The sequence below is a fragment of the Pogona vitticeps genome, chromosome 3, assembly GCF_051106095.1.
Source record: "Pogona vitticeps strain Pit_001003342236 chromosome 3, PviZW2.1, whole genome shotgun sequence".
Classification (NCBI taxonomy): domain Eukaryota; kingdom Metazoa; phylum Chordata; class Lepidosauria; order Squamata; family Agamidae; genus Pogona; species Pogona vitticeps.
The window spans coordinates 219,999,578-220,018,582 of NC_135785.1; the positions used below are offsets into that span (position 1 = coordinate 219,999,578).

The 19,005-nt window shown below is 42.0% G+C and overlaps 2 long non-coding RNA genes across 2 annotated transcripts in view; both read left to right on the top strand.

Annotated features, from left to right (window-relative positions):
* Nucleotides 1-19,005, top strand: part of LOC110088711 (uncharacterized) — a 72,132-nt gene that overhangs the window by 44,199 nt on the left and 8,928 nt on the right. Inside the window, exons 3-4 of the long non-coding RNA XR_013543284.1 lie at nt 15,369-17,152; nt 17,336-17,385. This is a non-coding gene — a long non-coding RNA (uncharacterized LOC110088711). The remainder of the gene's footprint in view (nt 1-15,368; nt 17,153-17,335; nt 17,386-19,005) is intronic.
* Nucleotides 5,494-14,783, top strand: LOC144587994 (uncharacterized). Its single transcript, XR_013543285.1, has 2 exons — nt 5,494-5,667; nt 10,488-14,783. It is a non-coding gene; the product is annotated as an uncharacterized LOC144587994 (long non-coding RNA).

Genomic DNA, 19,005 nt, shown 5'->3' on the forward strand with positions numbered 1-19,005 from the left:
CCTGTTGAGATAATTATAAGAAACTTGTTCATTTTAGTTCATGATTACTCTAGGTTAGTTTATGAATTTTAAATGTACTTTTAAAGAGAAAAAATTGTGTTTGTTTCCACATTCTGCTTCCTATTTGTTAAGAGCAATTCCAGTATGTGGTATTATATTTAAAACTGAAATTATATTGATTAAATTTATGCCTGCAAAAGTTGATAATGTCATCAGCCACAGCCTTTTATTGTTCATTGACTGTTTCATATTCCTCCCCTAGGTTCTGAGGCTCCTCAGGATCCTTTCTGACCTGGCTAAGCCTTTGGGTGCCTCATGACTAGATAGGGGGAGCCTTTAACGCCTAAAAATTATCAATTGCAATCCTAGTAAGAGGAATTTTTCCATTTGCTTATTAGTATAGAATAAAATAATGTCCCTTTTTAATTTTTATGTATATGGTTTGTGTGTGTGTGTGTGTGTGTGTGTGTGTGTGTGTGTGTGTGTGTGTGTGTGTGTGTGTGTGTGTGTGTGTGTGTGTGTGTGTGTGTTATGCAGTAAACACATAGGGGATTGTTTCCAAGCCTCCCCACAGTTGCTGAAAACTCCAGATAATAGTGAATACTACACATAGTATGGTAAAAGAAAAAATCCATAAAAAAGTATTTCACCATGTATTACCAGAACTGGCCCTTAGAGGGAGCAAGAAACCATGCTATGTATTTTTCAACAACAAGAATAGTGTGGTCTCTGGTGCCCTTTAGTGGACAGCTCTGGTAAATACATCGTGCAAGCACGTATTTCTAGGTTTTTTTCTTTTGTTATTGTTAATGATGTCTTATTGTGTGTGTGTGTGTGTGTGTGTGTGCGCGTGTGTGTGTGTGTCTTGTCAATAGTCCAACTATGTCTTGTCAATAGTCCTTTTATTTTGTTTGTGCATATGTGTGCATGTGAGTCTATGTGTGTATGTACATGTCTTTGTGTGTGCAAAATAAGTGAATCATTGATAAGACAAAGTTCAACAAGTTGTAAGATTATGATCAGACAGCATTCCCAAACCTGACATTTTCCACACGTTTTGGACTGCACGATCAAAACTGTACAGGGAGATTTGTTGTCTATCTGGGAAAAGGCAATTTCAAAGAGACATAAAAACATTTGAAAGAGCCAATAAGAAATATGCCACTAGGGGTCCAACCATGATGATCCACATGCCATCCTCTCTAAATCTCACAATTTATTCAAAAATTAAACATTTAATCAATGCTAGTTGATTAACTGTTTAATTTAAACTGTGTAAAACCTAACCTCTGTGATCTCATATGGAAGACCTTTCAGCAACCTCTGGAAAACTGTGGAGATGCAGTGATGAATTCGAAAGCTAATGAAACAATGTTACCAAGATCTGCCTTCTAGGTGTGTTGGGATATATTTGCAGAGCAAAGGTGTGCAGAGCTAAAAGGAAAACAAATACAATTTTTGAAACCAAAGTTGGGAAAAGAGTAGATCTGGACCTGTTGGTAGAAGTGTAGGTATTATACAGTATGTCAGGATGAATGCCAAAACCAGATCAGGTTGTCAAGTCAGCAGTACCTCACTCCCTGAGCTGCTTGCTCTGCTAACGTAAATTGTAGTCCAGTGCTAATTTGACTGCTGAGTGCACAAATCACAGCAGCTTCATTTTGACTAGATTTCATTGTGTAATATTTTGCTAAAATCCAGTATTAAGCTGCATCTAGAGTAGGTCCATCAAATTAGTGGGGATTTGGTGAGTCAACTCCTCTGTATATTCCACTGATTCAGTGGGCCTATTTTTGTTGCAACTTATTACTGAGTTTTGGCCATGGTGTACCATCATCTTTAGATCAGTTAAATATGCTGGTCCCTTGTGCCAGGTAAGCATATGCAGCACTGTGTGGTTCTTGTCGTTTGCACCGACCATGTTCTCATTTTTGCTTAGGTAATTAGTTGCAGATGGTCACTTTAATTTGCTATTTTTCCTAATTGCCTTTAATTAGAGAGGCACTCCAACTATCCATCACTCACTGAGTCCATCATTTGCTGATTCATAATGAGTTGAGCTATTATTTTATTTTCCTAGTATCAATGACTTGTTTGCTTTGCCTTTTTTGTCAAGAAACAAACATGTTTTTAGTTCAAAGGAATGCAGTATCAACTTTAATTAGGTGCATGGCAGCCCCCTGCTCTGTACACTGAGAGCGGGGGGTAAGGACATAAAGCCTAGTCCTTTCAGAACACAAAGCAACTGATACATACAGCTGGGAGATATGCTACCCATCTACACATCTACATCAAAAACTGGGACTCATGAGTCTGCAGAATATGTTTATATGTTAATTCCTGTGTAAAGATGAACATTTTGAAATAGCCCCAATAATGTAAATAGGAAAGCAACACTATCATGGAGAAGATTGTGTCCAGGTGACTTGTTCACCTCCTGAATATTGTTGTTCGCGAGCCAACTGAGGATGAGCAATTCCAGTGTCCCACTGTGATGTCCTTCTTCAGGTTCCACCCCCCTCTTAATCCAGATTTTAAATAAAATACTGTATACTTCAGAGAGAGAGAACTGTCTTCTAGCAGCTCAAGTCCTATATAAAGGAGGACACATGGCCACATGCCTGGAAGGGTTAAGAATGGCAAGAGACTGAACCAGCTGGTGTACGTAACATTTCCTTCTTCTATTTCCAATTAATCTTCGGGCTTTTGGAGAGGTGAGCAAGATGTTTATTTTCTACTCTGTACTCTTCCATTTCTTATTTCCTGTGAGTGGCCTCACACAAGTCTGAAGCTGTTGCTCCATTTCTGCTTTTTGGTTCTGGGAAAATAGCAGAAGCTGCCAAAAGTCTTTGTCTTAAGAGAAGAGGTGGAACAGGAGGGAAGAAAGGAGAAACATCTCCTCTGTAATAATTGTGCGTCGTCAAGTCAATTCCAACCCATGGCAACCCTTTTCAGGGTTTTCCAGGTAGAGAATATTCAGAAATAGCTCACCATATTCTTCCTCTGAGGATGTCCTGGTTCAGTGCAGCTTGCCCAAGACTGCACAGGCTGGCTGTACTCGCAGGAGGCGCAGTGAGGAATCGAACTTCCAACCTCTGCATCCACAGCTGGATAACTAAACCACCTAAACTCAGTGAGTCAGGTATCTGACTGTGGAGTCAGAGGCTGGGAGGTTCCCAGCTGGAGGGAGTTCCTGGATATTAAGCATTCTACCATTTTCAAGGCCTATGTATCTCTTTCTGCCTCTCCTTCCACAATACCAAGACACCAAGAATTGCCTTGCCTTTTACGCATGCAAAACCCTGCAAAGAAATGCTTCACCTACCCCTGTAGAACAAGACACACTACAAATGTGCATTAAGTATGCATACATTAATTCATAGTTATCAATGGACATTCAGAGTAATAGCTGTACTTTAAATAGAAAAACCTCTTATTGTTGTGTCGAGTACTCTAAGTTAGCTTGCTGGTTGTCACACACACCCAGTTCCCCTGTTTGTTCTTCCACACAACCCAGGTTCACTTTCGGGTATGACATTTACTTTTAAACCCTTTCCGCTGCCACCAGAGGATTTCTCCTCACTCTATCAAATATGACTCTTAAATCAGTGTTATTCAATTAAACAATGTTTATTTAAGTGTTCATAAGTAAATCATGTAAAGTAAATCATGGATGGTCTTATTTTATTCATTCAAGAAATTGTGCTTTGGTAACATTTATATTTGCTTATATATAATCATGTTAATCAAGGTATTTATTCATTTCTTATCTTCTTCTCTATCTCTCTGTTCTTCTTTAACACAAGACTGGCCCTAACTGCCTAAACTGTTTTTCTTCAACTCATATCCCTAACTCATCCCTAACTGAAACTCTAACTGACTTCCATTCGCCTTATATTTCCTTAGTCCCGCCTTTTCTGTACAACCATTGGCTCCTGGATCAGGGTTCCATTGTGATGGACAGGAGTGGTTACTGACCTGTCCGTCACACTGGTCTACCGTCCAGATGCTTACATTTGATGGGCAAGCTGAAGATACTTTTTTGCTCTCCATTCTTGTCATTCTTCATCTATGAACTGGGTCTGAATTGGACAGCTTTTCATGCAGACGACACCCTCAAAGAGAGGGCTGCCCCTGGTAAAGCAGAGCACATAGTCACCCTACTGCTTACTCATGGGATGCCTCTGAATCAGGGCTCTGTCACCTTTAGCCGATAGTGGCCTACTGGCCTGTGAAAATGCAGCTAGAGTCCAAGCAAAGGCAGGGTTGTATGAGATTAGTGTGGGGCCATATGGCAAGGAATAGAGGCCACAATTGCCTCTTCTGTGCCAGTCATGACTTATCCTTGTTGATGCGCCTACGTTTCTAACCTTTAATCAAGCATTTTGATCCTTTTGGAAGTCAGCTTTCATGCAAGGAGGTGATTTTGCAATTGCAGCAGCTGTAATGCAAATGACATCTTGGCAACTTATCTCATGGTGAGCACTTGAAGACCAGCCATTCTCAATGCTGCTGTTGTTGTTTTGTCCACAACCATAAGCACAATATTAAAAAAATAGGTTGAATGAGAATTGTGTAAGTCACATAACAAATATTATAAGGCGGTGTGTGAAAAATTGCTTCCACTTTGTGGCCCCTGTCAAATATGCAAGGGCTTCTCAGGGGGCCATATGGCCCCCGTTTACACTACCAATGTCTGCATTTATTTATTATATTGATAAAATTGTGAGCGCACAGTCGCACATCTTAACAGGAACCTTGCTCACAACAACTCCTCGAGGTAAGGCAAACGCACAACATCCTCTAGCGTGTTTCGTGGTTTGTTGGGGTTGAACCCAGGTCTTCCAAGTCCTAGCCCAACACTCTAACCACGACACTATGCTGGTTCTCTATACCCTATTGCTACATGCATTACATCATTCAGGGCAAGATTGAGGTTACAGGTAGGATGTCAGACTCAGAAAGCTGCCCTGCTGTTTGGCCGTAAGTGCCCAACCAGACAAGGAGCACACCTTTCAAGAGCTCAGTCTCTCTCGGAAGGGGGTAAAGAAATTTCAAAAGCAAGGCCATGTCAGTACATAAGCGAGGTTAGAGCAGACAGTGCAAGCAGGCAGGAGAAAGGGTAATGAGAGTACAAGTGGTGGTTGTACAAGAAAATCAGGGGCCTACTGTCATCAGTACAAAGAAAGAGTATCCAGAAAAGTAGTCACTAGAGCATGAAGGCCAACTTGCCAAGCAGTCAATCAAACAGGAATAGAAGGACCATTGAGAGCAGGAGCAAACCAGGCAAAATTGGAGGGTTGATCTCAGAAACTGAAGTGAGTGCATACTTATGCATCTGTGGCTTGGGTGGCTCCCTCCCATACCTGCAGCTTCTCTGGCAAAACCCTACACCTAAGGTGTCTTCTGTCATAGCCTTGCAGGGCCTCCTTGCCACCCCCATTTCTGCTGAATCTTGAAATACATTCTCTCCCCAGGTCATTTCCCCCTACAGGTTCCTTCTTCACCTGAGTGGGTGGATCTTTTCAGAAGGTTCTCAACTCTGATTCAGGCTCTGTTCAGTGGCAACAAGCTACTAGCTGGGTTATTATGTTCTTCATCCAACTCCAGTCTCTTCAGCTGAGGCATGGCATCCTGGCTTTTATCATCAGAGGAAGACTCTTACAGGTAGTGCATGCCGAAAGACACCACAAAATACATACCTGACATCACTAGTATGGTTTGATTCAGCAGCACCATGGTAATGGAATTCCCTCCCTACCATTTGTCAAGGGTGGCAAATCTTCATATATTTAAATTGTTGCTGTTGTGTGTTCAGTACTAGATAAAGGGAAAGATATTTGTAAGATCTGCCTCATGGGCCAGAGTAACTTGACTACATTTCATAAATTATTCTTTGATTTGTGTGAGTGGGCGATACCTTTTGCAGTTTTGCTCCAGGTAGCAAAATATCTTAAACTGGCCGTTTCCCCTAGAAAGTCCCAGTACAGTAGTTTTCTTTTCTATTTATATTTAGGCCTGTACGGAAGATTTTCCTGTTCTGTTGAGTCTTTAATGACATATGATGCTTTATATCGTACTTTAGTGTCATTGTCTACTTTTATTGTATTGAATGTGTTTATTTCTGTCTTAATTGTTTTATACAATGTGGAAGCTTTTACTTCATTTTTATTGTGTCATTTGATTGTATGTAGAGTTATATTTAACTCAGTTAAACAAACAAACAAAACAATCCCTTATTTAGATTCTGTATTGACATAGCATAAATGGAGTAGCTTCTGAAGGCGAATAATCTGAAATTAAGAATTTGCCATGGACATTATTTGTATGTACTGCAGCTAAAACTGTGCTCACGACCTGGGGTTCAAATCCCAGGTAGCCGGCTCAAGGTTGACTCAGCCTTCCATCCTTCCGAGGTCGGTAAAATGAGTACCCAGCTTGCTGGGGGGGCAATGTGTAGCCTTTATAATTAAAATTGTAAACCGCCCGGAGAGTGCTTGTAGCACTATGGGGCGGTATATAAATCCAATAAATAAATAAATAAATAAATGTTGAGCTATATGACTCAGTGGCTGAAATCCTGTTCCATAAGTTACACTGCATAAGGTTGATGGCATCATGAACTGCAGCTATTTTTTTCTGAAAGCATTTCCAATTCTTCCCTGAAGGTCCCAAAGCTCTATATTCTTCCGGCAATGATTTTTGGAAATTAAAGAATCACCCCCATCCAGTGGCTCCCTCACAATGAAAGAGATCACATTGAAGTTTCAAGTCTATTGGGGGGGAAATCAGAACAGCTTTATTTCTGAAAAATGACTACAGGGATGATACTGTCAGCTTTATGCGATGAAACTTATGGAACAGGATTTCATCCAGTATATGACAGATGATGTCTATGGTGATTCTTTAACATGAGGGCATGTGCCTCCAAAAGTTATGTGATTCAGTTTATAATTGCAGCCATGGCTAATGGGACCAACACCCAAATTCAGTGTAAAGGAGCACCCTGTGTTCCACCGTTGCATAGTGCAGTCCTAGGAATATTAACTGAAACTAATGCCCACTATTTTCCATAGGGTGACTTGTTTGCAATTTGATAATTGGATTGCAGCTGATTATATGACAACTCTGGACAACCTCACAGTTGCTCCTTTTTCTTTCCATCTCGACTTAGAACAGTTAGTACCAGTGCTTAGCATATCACAAGCAGAAGGTGTTCCGTCTGCAGAAAGGTTAACACTGTCTTTCTGCAGCATGCCTGACGTGAAAGAGCTCAGCAATCCTGCACAAAACACTCACTTATGGTTAACTAAAGAAGGGCTGGTCTTGAAGTCAGTGGCTGCTGCTCTTCCTGACCCCCTTCTATATTCCCTTGAGCAATCTTCTTTCCAGAGTTTCTACTGGCAGTGCCTCAACGCCCTCTCTTGGTGGTACAATTTGCATCTATACAGCCTTTCCTTGTGTGTTGAATGCAAATGGATTATTAATGCAGAGATTTGGGACTACATGAATGAATGCAGGTGAATGTGTGGAAAAAGGTGTGTGGGAAAACAACAAGTGGCAAAACTGTCGAGCAAATGGGGAAATCTTTACATTCATTCTAATACAAGAAATCTTTAACTTTGCATGTAATCTGGAACAGGAAAGATTGCATCAGCATTGCAGGGTCCATGGAGGAGAAGAAAAAGACAGAACTGTATCTCTAAGGAGTCCGTCTTCTGCATTTTTTTTCTTATCAGTCAGAGTACTACAGAACAAGGGAGAAATGTAGCACAACATTATGGTTTAGTTATAACCTATAAAGCCTCTTAGGTTTTGGCTTCAGGGTACCTGAAGGACCATGTTTTCCCATACAGTTGTGCCCAAGCTTTCAAATCTGCAGAGGGGAAGCTTTAAAATCTGCAAGGGAAGGCTCCCTAAACAGAGATATAAAAGGGCTCTCTTGGTGGCTACCCCCAGTTTTTGGAACTTCCTACCAAGGGAGGCTAAGCTGACCTCTTTTCTGCTGTCTTTTTGCTCACAAGAAGGGCCAGCAAAGATCGCTAGCAGTGATGGAGTTTTTCCTCAGGTGGACTTCTGCTAATTGAACAGCAGTTACTAAGGATGTGTGTTCTTTTTAGTTATGTGCACTAATTTTTATTTTTATTTTTTGACTTGAGTTTGGTCATACCTTCACTGAACCACTGAAAGCTTACAAATAAGTAAAGCTTTTGGTTTCTCCAGAATGCTTCTTCATACACATATGTTATGAAATGGTTGGAGGACAGACAAAAGTCCATAAAAATCAGGCCAAATGTAATGGATTTGGTTTTTGAAGCCAAATTGCTAGCAAAGCAATACGGAGATTGCAGAGTCAGTATAAAGCTAGGGTGTTAAGAGGGGCCAGAAATCTTATAGCACCTTTAGGACTAATTGGTTTGTATTTTTCATAAGCTTTTGTGTGTCCAAGCACACTTCTTCAAATGAATGGAATGGCTGTTCTCTGGGGAGGAGGGAAGTTTAAAACTGTTGGCAAAGATAATGTATCAGGGGAAGACAACAATGGAGTGTTTCAATCCTGGGTGAAGAAAATCATTAACAGACAATAGGTGGTAATTAATTTTATCACAAAGGTGTTGAAGTACTGTATCAGTTTCCAGCCTCTTCTGTCTTTAGTCAGGAGGACAGAAGCCTGGCTGTGGCCCCTGAAGATCTGCCCATTGCCTTGGGCATGTCTCACATGTAAATTGTGCTGCAAAGTACTTTTAACACAGATCCTGACACTGCAGTAATCCTACAGTGATCTTACATTTGCCTGAAGTGAGAACTGACATTTAGCCTCATTCAGCTGGTCTGCAGACTGCAACTTGGGAGATTACGGTACTTTGATTTGGATCCTGGCAATAAAAGACATGGTGAGGATGATTTATGGGCTTTTCTGTTTCTCTCCCTGATCCCCAAAATTCTGCAACAGACATCCTGAAGAAGGGTCCTCTTAGACTGTTCTGTAATAATTTAGTTTTCCAATAAAGGTATTACCCACCCTTGGTGTTACATTTAACTAAGCATCCAAATATTATGCTGGTATATAGTAAGAGGGTTGCCAGGTTTTGTGTGGCAATACTTTCAGCACGTAAGACATATGGGGAGTTTTTCCAGGCCCTACACTGCTGGTGGGACTTGCAGAAAGCTCACTGCCAGCTTACAGGACTTCTTTTCTCAAGGCCCTATAGGCTGTTCCTGGCAAGTCTTCTGAAACAAGAAAGCTGGTGAGTCCTGATACTGGTGCTCAGCTCCTTGCCTTGCTCCAAGTGGCAGTATAGACCCAACTGCCTGCACCCATCAGCACTCTCCCTGTTCCTGTCCCCTTAATCTTGGTTTTTTGGTATGCCAATACAGTATATTGTTCAAAACATACACAAGCATTTTTGAACTGAACTACTAAAAATTATAATGGTAGCTAGTTAGGAGTGGTAAGGGCTTTAAACTCACTTCACACCCAAATAATCCAACTTTCTCCTTCTGCAGCACCCCTCACCTTGCCTCTCTATCTTGATTCACAGAAACACAGGAGTTCCATGAGACCACTAGCCAACAGCCACAAATGACCTTACATTTACACAGCCCAGACTCCTCCCCTCTGCCTCTTTATCTCCCTCATAAGCAGATTGTAGTCTGTTTAATTTCCCCCCCCCACACACACACACACCTGTATTTTATCATCCTTCCTTGGAGGGAGGGAGAAGGGAGAGGTCTGGTTATGCCCCATTTAGAAGATGGGAGAAAATGTGTAAACGTATATTACGTATGCAGAAACCACGGTGATAAAATCCTGTCCCATGACTTTCACTCACTCAGACTTACCATCTCAAGGCAAGTCAAAAGTCCACTGCCCGCTCAATGACTCTTCCATTTGGCTTTGTCTCCAGGTACACCTGCAACAGGTAAATAGTATGTGGTTGTTTTACCAGCTTGTTCTGTCCCTGGCGCCCCCACGTACAGTGAGAGATGCATCCACTAATTCCTTCCTTACACTAGACAGACTGATTCACACAGTTGTGCCCCTCTCCTCCATGCCAGTACTTAATGTTAAATAGCTTAGTGGGGCTATTGAGGCCTGGGCAGGAGACCAGTTCTATGGGCAATTCACAGTTTTTGCTAGTATTACTGGAACTCATGTGTAACAAACTATATTATTTTGAGTCTTTTAATGCTTAGATCTGGGCAAATTTTCCCAAGGCTATTGATTTAGTCCATAAAGAGGACTGTGAATATGCAACTGAAACCACAGTACACTGTTTTGCTCTTTCCCCATGCCTTCCTTTTCTTTATTGTTTCAATAGTGTCAAATGTCAGATTGTAATGGCATGATATGCATGTGCTTTCCTTTCCTTGAAGAAGTACTTGGTAGCTCAATTAATTAATTGACTGAAGTTTCTTGTCAACCTCAGAGAAAAGGTGTTGCTGAACCACAGAATGCTGTTAAAAAGACATTATCAACATTGCAGGTGCTGCCATGTGAAACCAGAGCCACAATCTCTCTCTCAGAGGTGGTCACAAGAGAGCCACCATTACAGCATGCTCAGCAAACGTGGCAGAAGTGAGTTGAATCCTATTAAAGTCTTCCTAAGAGTGGCAGCTTCCTTGAATTCTATTTCTTCTGCTCAAAGCTTTGTTGAGCCTTAGGTGCAGCACTGCTAAGTAAACAGAGCCTGCTACAAACACAAAGGCTTGAGAGAAGACAATGGTGCAGGAGATGACAAATTTAGAGGATAGGTAGGGAAATTGGTGCATACTATGGGATATTACAGGATGGTATTACAGGATAACCATCAGTCACCTTGGAAGAGAGCAATATACCATAAAATGAACAGATACAGCTATTCAGTAGAAAGTATCCAACAAATGGGATATGTTAAGGCCAAGAGTAATCTTAGGCAGCGTATTATTGAGACAGAAAGGAAGCAGGACCTTGGTATTACCAGAAATAGGTTTATACTTGACAACACACTGCTCCCACTCAAACTGGCTAAATATCTCTACTTACCCTTAACACCTAAACAACACAAAGTTCTTACTCTGGCCTGCTTCAATGCACTTCCATCAGCAGTCCAGGAAGCGAAGTATAACAACACCCCTTACACTCTGCGTATATGTCCCTGTAACTCTGGTGAGATTGAATCTGTCTCCCATGCATTACTTCATTGTGTTTTTTATTCTGACATTTGAGAAGTCCTTGTTAACCCTTACATAAGGGCATTTCCTGGACGATCAGAGGCACATTACACAATGCTTTTGTTGACAGGGTGATGCCCTGGCAGATATACTGGGCTAAACCAAAATTCAGATATGCTGACCAAAGTACAGTGGTGCCTCACAAGACAATGTTAATTCATTCAGTGAAAATCGCTCTCTTACGAAAACAGTCATCTTGCGAAACGAAAAAGCCCATTGAAATGCACTGAAACTGGTTCAATGCGTTCCAATGGGCTGAAAACTCACCGTCCAGCGAAGATCCTCCATAGGGGCAGCCGTTTTTGCTGCCTGTAAAGCGGGGAATCCGTCCTGAAAACACAGCGGGAGGCCATTTTGTACTAGCTAACAACACCCATCAACCACAGTGACAGATCATCTCCCCCCTTATCACAACAAAACACAAATAACAAAAAACACCCTGATCACAATAATCACCCATTCTCCTGAGAATGACAAAAACCTGATCCCACAGGTACAGATACTCAACAATCCCCCACACTACATCAGAACACAGAGTTCTAGCTCCTGTCCTCTGAAGATGCCGGCCACAGAGACTGGTGAAACGTTAGGAAGGAAAACCTCCAGAACATGGCCAAACAGCCTGAAAAACCTACAGCAACCACCTTGCAAGATTATTCCAGTCAACAGGATGGCAATGTTTCAACAGGCTGGGTTGTAGAAACAAGGCTCTTAATTGATCTGCTAGCAAGGCTAAAGCCTCCACAGATTACTCCAATGAGTCTTTGCAGCTGCCTCAAGAACACAGTCTTCAGCTGCATAATAGTCTTGCACAAACTAAATGAATCTTCCTGTGTAAACAACTTAATGGCTCTTTTGTTCCTTCAAACACTTCTGTAATAACAGATGGCACAGTAATCCAAGTTTATGCACCAACCACCACTGCTGAGGAGACTGAAATTGACCAATTTTATGAAGACTTACAACACCTTCTAGAACTGACACCAAAGAAAGATGTTCTTCTCATTATAGGGGACTGGAATGCTAAAGCAGGGAGTCAAGAGATAAAAGGAACAATAGGGAAGTTTGACCTAGGAGTTCAAAATGAAGCAGGGCAAAGGCTAATAGAGTTTTGGTCTTCAGGCCATGGCATGGTACAGAAACAGCATTGGTTGCCCTGCAAGATGACCTCCTGATGGAGGTTGACAGGGGCAATATATCCTTGTTGGTCCTCCTTAATATCTCAGTGGCCTTTGATACCATCGATCATGGTATCCTCTTGGGGCAGCTCTCTAAGTTCAGGATCAGTGGTCTTGCTTTGGCATGGCTCCGTTCCTTCTTGGAGGACCCTCCCCAGAGAGTGCAGCTTGGTGAGATGACTTCCACCCCATTGATCCTCAATTGTGGGGTTCCGCAGGGGGGGGTCAATCATCTTGCCAATGCTATTTAATATCTACAGTATATGAGGCTACTGGGTGAGGTCGTCCGGAGTGGTGGGGCCCAGTGCCATCAGCACACTGATGACACCCAGATCTACCTCTACTTTTTTTCAAAATGCAGGGGATGTAGTTCTGGCCCTTGAACCCTGCTTGGGGACCGTCCTGGGGTGGATGAGGGCAAAAGGACTGAGGCTGAATTCGGAAAAGACGGAAATCTTGCACGTGGCATCAGTGGGTTGGGAAATTCCCTTTCCTTTGGGGGAGTGACTCTTCCCACGAAGAACGAGGTTCATAGCTTGGGCATCTGACTAGATCCGGATCTCACCATGGAAACCCAGGTGACATCTGTGGTCCAGACAGCCCATTTCTGTCTTCGGAGGATTGCCAAGCTGTGACCCTATCTAGACACAGGGGTGCTCACAACACTGATTCATGCCCTCTCAATCTCAGGAATAGACTACTGCAGTGCTCTCTACATGGGGCTAACCTTGAGGGTAGACTTCAACTGGTCCAAAATTTGGCGGCCAGATTAATAACTGGGGTGAAGAAATTCCAGCACATCTCCCCCACTCTGGCTGCCCTTCATTGGCTAGTGGTTCACATCGACTTCAAGGTTATGATTATAACATTTAAAGCTCTAAACAGTTTAGGACCACAGTACCTATCAGGATGTCTGCTCCCAGCCAGATCTTTCCGTAATACCCACTCTTCACAGGCAGGGCTATTCAGGGCCTTGACCCCGAAGGAGACCTGGAGGGAAAGAACAAGAAACCAGGTCTTCTCGGTGGTGGCTCCCCACCTGTGGAACAACCTTCCCATTGAGATCCGCCTGGCACCCTCACTGGATGGGTTCAAATGAGCATTGAAGACTTGGCTCTTCCGCCAGGCTTTCCCTGAGCATTAGGTTTTTGAGATCTTGGCCTCCCTTTTACCATCCTTTTTGCCATCCTTTTCATCATCCTTTTTACCACCTTCATTGCCATCAGTTTTAATTTATCCTGCTGGTTATTATATTTGTAGAATGTATGTACGTATTATTATTATTATTATTATTTTTATCCTGCTTTGATATTGTGCTGTTTATCTTATTGTTAGCCGCCCAGAGTGGCCTGGTTGCTAGATGGTGAGGGGTATAAATGAATGAATGAATGATGACTGTGTTTTTATTTAACATTTATAACAGTGTAAAATGACAGAACTGCAACTTGCTATTCTCTCCCCCGACTGCTAGAGTACATGTGCTTTTAACAAGTACTTGGCAGGCAGCCATTTCACTGGCCTGGAACACCAGTCAAGCCAATCCAGAACCTGAGGCCACCGTTCGCCACAGACACAAATAGTCTTCCCAGGTCTAGCCCAGGCGGCACTGTTGCATGGGTTCACCCCTGTCCCACTCCTGTGGAAGTACATTAAGAGTCTTCTATTATTTGCTGTTGTGTTGTCTGAGTAGCCTTTACCTTTCACAGCAAGTGCAATTTCCTCATAGTAAATCTACCAGTCCTGGGGGCAGAGTAGAGCTATTTTTGTATTTAAGACAGGCTTTCTCGTGTGTGCATATATATATATAATCTCATACAGAATGGCAAGAAGGCTGAGAAGTAATTGTAACCTCGGGCTTGTTTGCAAACCATCGAACCTCAAAATTTTCCTACACTCTGCATTCTTTCTCCGGCCATGGTTTGGGGCAATGGCAGATTCTGCTGACTTGTTTAAGTGTCTCTAAATGACAGGAAATAGCCTGGTTGCTAAGAGATTGTCATGGTATTTTCTCTCCTCTGCCCCATATCTTATAAGTAAATGTCTTGCATTGCCCAGAGGCTCTCTACATTTCCAGATGCTGCGCGAGCAGTTCCATCCAGGAAAGCAGAACTCAATGGGTGCAGAGACACATATATTTTCTTTCAGAAAGATGTGAGCACTTATAATAAAGTACATTTTTGAACTATAACTCCTATAACTGGCTGGGATACGCTGGGAACTGTAATTCCAAAATACGACTCTTTGAAGCTCTGACTTACCCTATTCACGAGGCACTGGATCCAGCTTGTAAACCCTGCACATAGGAGACTGAAAGGATCATTCATAATGTGTCCGGACTGGCAACACAACCATGACATTTGGGCTTCTCAGCTTTACATCCAAAAGATAAAATACTACCTACCTACCTACCTACCTACCTACCTACCTACCTACCTACCTACCTACCTACCTACCTACCTACCTACCTACCTACCTATCTATCTATCTATCTATCTATCTATCTATCTATCTATCTATCTATCTATCTATCTATCTATCTATCTATCTATCTATCTATCTATCTATCTATCTATCTATCTATCTATCAAGAGACTGATAGTGATATCTTAATTCCCTTCTGACAAATTTATACTTACATATGCACAGTTTAGAAAGTACTTATATGAAAGGTGGAGAAAAAAGGACCAAATGCAAGGTGGAGAAAAAAGGACCAAATGCAATTCTCAGCTATATCTTAAACCTTATTGGGCTTAAGAATGCAGAACTGCTACCCTCTGCTGGAAGAAATGCCAAATTAGTAGAACGGCATGGTCTCCTACCCTTCAGACTAGCTGTTGAACAGGCCATAAGCCCTGAGAGTTCCTAGACTTGCGAAACATGCTTTATCTCAGCTGAAAGCTTAAGACAAGATCATCTGGATATGATGTGCTAGATCAATTTTTCTAACATGACAGCTGCTGCTTTCATCTATTGCAGGATGGAGAAACTGCGGCTTTCTAGCTATGGTTGAAATCCAGCTCTGTGGCATACCATCAGTGGTTTGGAAAGACAGGGGTTGCAGTGCAGCAATGCCTGGAGGACTACAGGAGCACCCCTTATTTTTGCTTAGGCAGTTCCAGAAAAAAAATATGGAACCAAAATGGGCAGAATTAATATGATGTGCAATATGAGATTCAACTACAGTATGCTACCTGTGAAGAAATACAGCACTATGGGAATAAATCTGATTGTCTAACTGCATTGGATGTTTGTGTAAATTGCAATGAAAATGCATAATGAAGACAGGAAGAATGCCACATTCTCCAACAAGTTTGGTTCCCTTTTATACTATATAGGTGGCTGTGGTTTCCAGAGTGCACCATTTCAAGCATCTCAGGCAAAATAAAAATCAAGCCCTGGGTAAACAAAACCACAAAGAACTGGCTTTGACACCCTACTTTGAGGCAGTGAGTTGAGTGGAGAGTGGGCCTGTCAAAACACATGGCTCTCAACACCATGGACACCTCCCGATTTGTGAAATATTTGGCATGCTGTGCTGTATAGCCTCCAGGTTATGCAGAACTCAGACTTGTAAATAGTCTGTCAGTCAAAAACACTCAAAATCAAAATTTTAAAAAGACTAAAAAATGAAGGGTGTGATCAGATGATGGGAAAGGCACATGTCCCATTGCACCAGAAAGGGGCAGTTCGCAGGGTGTGGTCTCTCTTAAAACAGCCTTACAACCTAGCCTCCAAAAATAGAAGCTATATTGCTGAACCAAAAAGGTCCAGCTTGGTCATGGATTGGTCTGGAACACAATCCCCCCATATGCCTTGTGATCATTGGGAAACAGATTACACCAGGCCACTCCATGAGCAGTCTGAAATGTGATCTATTTTCCAGTGTGATCACGCCTTAACACAGTGACCTCGAAAACTTTAAAATAGTCATTATTTTCCTGTCATAATAGCTTTCTACATGTTATGATTTCAAGCAGCAGCAGCGACAACAACAACAGGAGATCATTCAAAGCACATATCCTCCCATCTGCTAACTGAAGTGGTACCATCCATCAGGGGTTGCATCATATGATTTAGCTGATTGTGCTGCTCAGCAGCCCTCCAGGATGACAAGGAGCCCACAGTATTCACACAGAACAAGAGGGCAATAGACAAGTTGAAATGGATGCTTTACAGAAGTCAGCTTTGTCACTCTGCAATTAAATGCCAAGGAGCACGACAGCCCATCTCTATCTAGGGCTGCACAGGCAAGCCTGACAGCCGCCGAAACAAGGTAGTAGAGATGGTGAGCGTAAGAGAGTGAGTGAAGCAGTCAGTCACTGACTGCTCTCTGAGGTCAAGTCATTTAACGGAAACTGAGCTGTTGAAAGGGACAAGAAAGCATATATGGCTGATCTTTGGCTCCTGCCATGTGAGGGAACCACTTAGTGGGAAATAACTGTGTGGAAATCACTTAATGGAAAATCACAGCACAAAAATCACTTGCTGCATCAGGGAGCCAACTGCCCAGATATTTAGGAAAAAGAAAGAGCATTGCAGCAAAACCAAACAACCGAGATCCCATCTACTTCAGATATATAGCCATGCCCTAAAGTAAACATAGTTGATTCTGTTCTTTGCAGGATTCGAGGCTTTCCAAAATGTGGGCGAGAAAAAGGAAACAGGAGTCTCAGCTGACAGAAAAGTGAAATGAGGCAAGATACCTATGAGGTATCTCATAGGCTGACATGGGAGTGCAGTGGTCACAAGTCCTGCAAAAGGTAAAGAGATGATGCATGTGTGTAGTGAAATCAGATTTGTGCATCGTCTTAGGAAAATGTGCAAACCAGACTGAATCAATGTGTAGCCTGCATAATTAACTTGTAAACTGCTCAGAGAGTGCTTTAAGTGCTATAAGGTGATATATAAGCAGCACACTGTGTTTTTTCTTTTTCTTTATCAAGGATATTTCTTTGATGCTGGAACTTCCACACTACTCTGTCTAAAAGACTTGGTAAGTGTGAGAACACAATTGGTCCATGAAAGACTGTAAAGCAGGGGTGATTAAAGTGTGGCCCTTCTGATGTTATGGGACAGGAACTCCCATCATGCCAACACAGTGGGAAATGCTGGGAGTTGCCATCCAGCCACATACTAAGGCTGTGATTTGCCACCCTGATTTACTATTACTCCCACCTTAGTTAATCATAGGCTGCATTACAAAGAGCGTTATGTAGAGATAATCCTGTCCATCAGATTTGGGCCCCAAAGTGTGAGACCCCTGATGAATATACTTGTATGTGTTCTATGATATGTCGGATATGTAACTAGATTATGAGGTAATATGTGATTAATTCTCTCACACACACATACAACACAGTTATTTTCTTCATTCCACTTTTGGCAGCCTTTCCCCCTCAACCCTATTTTAAAAAGATGCTGCTCAAAAGCCTTTTTAGCTTTCTATTATGCCAGCTGAATACTGGTGCCAATATGCTCTACACTGATGTTATTAACCCATTTTTGGATCTCCCAGGCCAATTTTTAGAGAAAATATTTAATACTTGCCTATGACAGTATGTAGAATGAATAGGCTAGTAAGTTCTAAAGAGAAAGGAAGCTGGAGAAAGAGAGAGAGAGATGGGAAAAGAACCGCAAGAATCTCAGAAATACATGAGAAAGCAGCCTCACCAAATTGGCCTAGTACATATTTCTAGCCAAAGAGTTAGTATTTAGGAGTTGTACTGAGCTAGGATTTTGCAGAGGTTGCTTCAGAACCTGTCAGCAAATATTCTTAAAATCCATTGATGTGTCTATACAAAAGTTTCTTCTGAGAAAGTGCAGAGTGGGTTTTTATTGCTATCTCTTGCAATGCAGGATTTAACTAGAAGTAGAGAGCTTCGGCCCTGTTATTTTCAGTTTTAGGCACTGAGTGCTAACATTTCCGCATGCTGCGGTCAAGAACTGCATTTAGACACATGTTCAGGCCTGAAATTAGGTCACATGGTCACTTGCTGTTTACAGCCAGCCAAGACTAAGTTTGCTTGTCTGTTTATATTTATACCTCACCTTTCCTTTAATGAACTTGCAGGTTCATACATGGCTCTCCTACTCCCCTTTATTCTCAAAATAACCATATGAGGCAGGTCAGACTGAGAAAGCATTGACTGATCAAAGGTTACCCAGTGAGATTCGTGGTCAACCCAAGTCTCATAGCTCCTGTCTTAACACTTTATCACCACACTTCTTGGTTTTTGACTTGTTTACGGTATCAGTAAAGTTATTTTTTAACCAGACAGATATAATAGTCTGGCACCGGCTTCTTGAACTGCTCATTGTGTGGATTTGGCATTGTGTGCCAAAAGATTTTAGCAGTAAGGCATTTTGAAAGCAAGTCGTAGATTGCTTATCTCTACCTCAACAGCACCAGGTATACTAAGAGTTTTCAATTGTCTAATACAAATATATTGACACGTGTTCATTTCCAGCATCTCACATCAGCACTGTGAATATGGCCTCTGCCCTTTGATCCTCTGCTCCAAATACCCTTTGGGTAAAATAATGCATTACAAAAAACATTTCTAAGGGTGGAAATGAGTACAGCCTCAATCAAGCTGTCAATGTAGATCAGCTA